The 5,663-nt window shown below is 36.2% G+C and overlaps 1 pseudogene; it reads right to left on the bottom strand.

Moving 5' to 3' along the window:
- Nucleotides 1–2,071: 2,071 nt before the first annotated feature.
- Nucleotides 2,072–5,459, bottom strand: LOC107779442 (putative late blight resistance protein homolog R1A-3; annotated as a pseudogene).
- Between the last annotated feature and the right edge of the window lie 204 nt (nucleotides 5,460–5,663).

Raw genomic sequence — 5,663 nt, 5'->3', positions numbered from 1 at the left:
TCCGTGCAGCACGTGATTTTTCCGTGCAGATTATAGCGCTTGGGTTGTAGGAGCCCCTCCGGAGTCTGTACACCCCCAGTGAGCGCGGGTATCCATTGAGTGTGAGTGCTGAGGGCTGAGAGTTGAGTGGTTGAGCTGTTGTGACGAGTTGAGTGATTGTTGCCCTGGGAGGCTGTACTTGCTTTTCATTTGTTGTTGCACTTAGTTGCTATCTGTCATTGTTGTGAAATTCTCTGAAAGATTTTATATCCGGATTACATGAACTTAAACTGTAAAAAAAATTGATTTGACTTAAACTGCTAGATTTGAAAGCATGTCTATTCTTTGCTGGAATTACTGAAAGTGAACTATAATTGTGTAGCTCGTCACTATCTTCAGTTCTTTATTTATTATTTTTACTTACTGAGTTGATTGTACTTATACTACACCCTGCACTTCGTGTGCAGATTCAGGTATTCCCGGCCATAGAGGGTGTTGATTTCTTTCGCACAGTCGATTTTCCGGAGATTCAGAGAAAAGCATTTTGCCCTTTATATTTACCATTTTTGCCCTTTATATTTACCATTTTTCCTTTTTAATAAACAAAACATAAACTTTTTCCTTTCTAATAAATAAAACATAAATCAACTTAAATAAAAACGCATCCTACTTTAAAATAAAACATGCGCCCTTTTCTTCACAATTCCCAAATCAAAAAAGTTAGGGTTCTGCCGCTCACTGCTGCCACCGTCTGCCGGATGCCGTAAACTCTCCGTTGTGTATACGCCTTCTTCCTTATAAGTTAAACCCTTCTTCCGTCTTTAGTTCTTCTTTTCTGGGTTTTTTTTCATGTTTTTCTCTTATATTTCATATTCGACAATTTATATAAAATCTGATTTTTAATCTTTGATTCTAGGTCACGATCCTTTCTAAAATTTAGAAGCCATACACTTAAAATCCTAGTTTCGCCACTATCTACATACAATAGGCTTTTAAAGCAAAATATAAAAAAGATTAAGAATAAATAATTAAAATATTACTTAGTGACAATTTAAAAGGACTCAAATTGGAACAAGCTATTCATACTCATGGAAACTCATCGTAGGGACGAAGAAATTGTTTGTATTTGTAAAATTCTCTTTCCTCTCCCTTCTTGTAAAATAGAAAATGGAAGAGAAAAGAAAGAAAACACATTATTTCCCCTCTCTTCTCTTAGCAAAGGTATGTTCAGGTCAAACTTTTGGCTTGCAGGCTTAGGGATTGCAGTTAGTTGCTTCGTTCGGGTATTCATAATCTAGTCACGGGATTCGAACCTTTGCATGCCGGTACAAAAAGATTGATACCTATACTCCATAGGCCTTTTTTGAGAGATAGGAATGGGGAGACGGGGAAGGGAGAAGCAGGAATCGAAGAATGAGCCGAACAGTGCAAGAATTCACAGAGTCTTTCCAAAATTTTCAAAATTTTTTTTTTACATTAACATATTGCCCTGTCCGTATTTCACTTCAACTTATTTCTTAAAAAGAAAAAAGTTAAAAATTAGAAAGTAAGAAAGAGCACTTCTCATCAAAATAGCAAGAAGAAAGCAAAGAGGACATTGTCCTCAGCTGCCAGTATTGACTAAACAAAGTGCTAGATTTATTTCATACTGCCTTCTCACTTTTATTTAATTTTTACTTTTATTTTATCTTGCTAATGATAATGATATGAGTTGAAAAACGAGGATTTATATTGCCTGCCTCAACTTATTTAGGACTGAGGTTTGGTTATTGTTGTACTGAAAATTAAGTCTAAGAGTCAAATAGAAAGCCGTGCTTGCATTGAATTCTGTTGTGATATTGTCCAGAATGTTTCTGGCCCTCTAGCAAACCAGAGGAATTTGATAGGTTTCAGAACTACAAAACAAATTTTACTACAAGCTCTTTTAATCTATGTGTCAAGACAGAAAATTTTGCACGCGTTTGCTTTTACGAAGACTAGATTAAGCAATAAGAGAATAAAAAATGAATCAAAGATCAGCTTGTTAATTTTACGAGATAGAAGCAAAGAAACTGAATCGAAAAAGTGATGATACTTGCTTTTGCAATGGGGATTTCCAACATCCAGATATTTTGACAAAAGTCTAACATTCAGTTCAAATATTCTCAGATGCAAGAACTTGTTGGGATGAACATATTATATAGTCATATAGACATAAAACATAACAAATGTCCTCCATTAGCAATTGGTATCGGTAATATTAGTTATTCTTATTCTTTATATTAGAATAAAAGAGGAGGAAAACAATTGGAAGATTGCATAAATGTCTGGAGAATCTGTCTTTAGCCTCTAATACTGATAAGTTGTCCCAAAATGAATTGTATCCCCAGGTTTTTATTTGTGCTCTGCAAAGAAGATTTTAATGGTCAAAGTAACTGGAAAAAGCAAGAAAAAAAATGTTAATAAAGCCATCTTTACTCACAGATTATTCAAGGAAACTCTTGATAAGGACCTGAAGCTTGTCCTCTCCCATCATATCTGCAACATATTCCTTAATCTCTAGAGCGGAATCTTCAAGTTGAGGGCTATCGATCAGTTCGATACTCCTTAATGAAGCAATATCTCCAAAACTGGACGGGATCTCTTTAAGCTTATTACATTCCGTCATGATTAATTGCTCAAGCACGGGAAAGGATTCCTCTCCAACCTTCCATTTGGAAAGACGCACCATCTGCAATTTCAAATATTTGAGATTCTCAAAGGTGTTGTCTTCTCCCACGTTCCATTCTTCTTCCTGAATGATTGTGTCTAGCAAAGTCAGATTTTCAAGTTTGGGCAATCTTGCAATACTTGACAGCGAATAAGATGTCATATCAAACTTTACCAACTTCAGCATTTTCAAACTCGAAGGGAAGCGAAAATCACCCACTTGTCTCGCTGCAGAGGAATACGTTGCACTGAGTTCTTCAAGTTCATGAAGGACATCCAATTTTGGAAACCAATTGCACTCTGCTGAAGATTTTCTTATTATGCATTGAAGGCTTCGAAGATTGGGGAAGCTTGTGAAAATATCCTCTGTCTTTTGAATAAGAAAGTCGTATCCTCTCTAATATTCTCAAGTTCTCTAACTTTGCGTCCTCTGCTAAGAGTATTGGTTCATCTATGTCCAAATCAAAGAAAGAACAATAAAAGATGCCCACATGTCGTAACTTTCCAAGATTCCAAATTCTAGGTAGTAGTACTATGGTTGAATCATAGCTTTGCACCAACAGAGTTTCTAGATTCCAAAGGAGCGTTTTAACGCTCATCCCAATGTTTAAGTACTTCAAATGAACTAGAAGGCCTATCTCATTCGGCAAATATTCTCCATCAATAACTTCAGTCAGGTCCAGTACTCTAAGAAGCCTCAAGTCTCTTAACTGAACTAGCATGGCTATTGTATCCACCAAAAAACCATCAGTCCGCCAAAGTGAACGATCAACCTTCAACGAAAGGAGGTATTTACCAGAAACCACTTTCTTTTCAGAATCAGAACGCTTCCAACCAGAAACATGATCATAAGGAATGGTCATTCGACGCGGCATCAGATCTGAAGCACAAGATAGAGCACTTGAACTTATCAATTCAAAGAACTTTTCCTTTGTGGCTTTTACCTGACAAAAGTCATGCACAAGATCATGAATTTTGCAAGTTGTTGTCCTATATTCACTTTTCTTTACCATTACCAAACTACTTGAAATCAAATCATCCAAATAAACCTCCATTACTTCTTCTACACTCTTCATCTCAGTCTCTGACTCTCTTCCACGATTCCTTCTGCACTCCATAGATCTTGTAACAAACAGACACTAAATTCTTCGTCCTTTGGATAACTTCCAAGGTAAAGTAAACATGGTTTTACGTGATCCGGTAAATGGTCATAACTTAATTGTATAATCTTCATGACTTCCACTTCATTTTCAAGAATAAATGAATCCAAATTATTTAGAACTTCAAGCCAGAATGTCTTTTTCTTTCCCTTTGTTGCAATGACTCCAGCAATAAGATCCGCCACCAAAGGAAGCCCTTGACAATTCTGGGCTATTTTTTTTCCAACACCCAATAGTTCATTTGGGCAACTTTCTTCTCCAAAAACCCTTTTCTTTATTAAGTCCCAACTTTCATCTACTGTGAACAATCGAAGATCAAGAGGCTCACTGTAGCATTTTCCATGCAAAACAACTTCCTTTATTGGACTTGTTAAAATAATTCGACTTCCTTTCTTAACATCAGAAAAAGGTCTTTTTGACTCATCCCATGTTGCAGTATCACACGAGTCATCCAAAACAATAAGATATATATCTTCCACCATATAGTTTTTTCCGCAGCTTTTCAGCAACATCAATATCTTCATTGAACTTCTCGTTCGAATTAGTGATTTGATTAAAATAATTCTGCAACAATATTCTCTCATTACGTTCTTGGTCGACTGTGCACCATGCAAGAACATCAAAATGACTAATAACAGACGTATCATTATATACTCTGTAAGCCAAAGTTGTTTTTCCGAGCCCCGGCATTCCAATGATCGAAATGACGTCTATATCTGTTAGTCCACTAATAAGCTTCCTAATTATGTAGTCTCTCTCCTCCTCAAAACCTACAAGTACTTGACTAGCTATTGATGATTTTCTTACAACTGGCTTGTGTGGGAGATTTTTCAACAATGAGGGCCCTGTTCTCAAGAGATTTCTTTACCAAATTGAATACATATTCTTTTGATAAGTTTGATCTTTTTTATGGTATCAGGAAGTAAGAAGATAAGCTGCAAGAGACCATGATCTTTGACAAGAATTGAATTAATGGCATGTTCCGTCTCATATGCCACATCTAAAGCCCGTATCCAATGATCCTTACAATAATTCTTGTTCAACATTCATGAACAAAACTCTTATGCATTCTAGGTGTTCTTTCACCAGCTCGATTTCTTCCTTTATCAAAGAAACTAAATAAGCATTGGAATTGAGCAAAGCATTCAAGTTTTTAAGTAGAAGATTCATGAATAGTAGTCCATCACTCATGGGGAAGCAGAGTTTAGATGAGTTTGGGACTTTCAAGTAAACATGTCTCAAATCTCCCTTTAGGAGTTCAATATTTTCCAGCAAATCTAGAGTTCCACAATTTGTTTCATTGGTATTCCCTTCATTTCTTGATTTCTCTTGTAAGTGGCGAACAAGAATCGATACCTCCCTAGTAAGTGCTCCAAGACGTGCCAAGAGATCAAATAATTTGTCATGACGAATAAATTCCTTGGGCATGTCATTAAGAATAATCAAGAGGAACTCCATCATGACATGAATGTTTCGAGTTGAAGTGCTCGGGTTAATAACATTTACTATGTGCTCTTGTAGATAAATCAGATATTCTCGAAGAATGGCCGGAGAGGCTTCTAGGAGCTGTTTAATGAAGCATCCAACTTCTGTTGATTTTGAAGATTTCAAGTTTGTAGAACATATGTGCATAACCTCTAGCGCGACTGGAATAATCTTCACAAATAGTATTAGGATCGGGAACCCGGGTAGTGCGGAATTTAGCCAAACAACGGTATAATAACAATAACAAAGACAATGAAAGTTAATAACAATGACAATTAAAGTAGATAAAGAAGACACAAATTTAACGTGGTTCGGTCAAAGTGACTTACGTCCACAAACGGAGATGAGCAA

Source organism: Nicotiana tabacum, chromosome 19, assembly GCF_000715075.1.
Source record: "Nicotiana tabacum cultivar K326 chromosome 19, ASM71507v2, whole genome shotgun sequence".
In the NCBI taxonomy this organism is placed as follows: domain Eukaryota; kingdom Viridiplantae; phylum Streptophyta; class Magnoliopsida; order Solanales; family Solanaceae; genus Nicotiana; species Nicotiana tabacum.
This window is presented reverse-complemented; position numbering and strand designations above follow the sequence as displayed.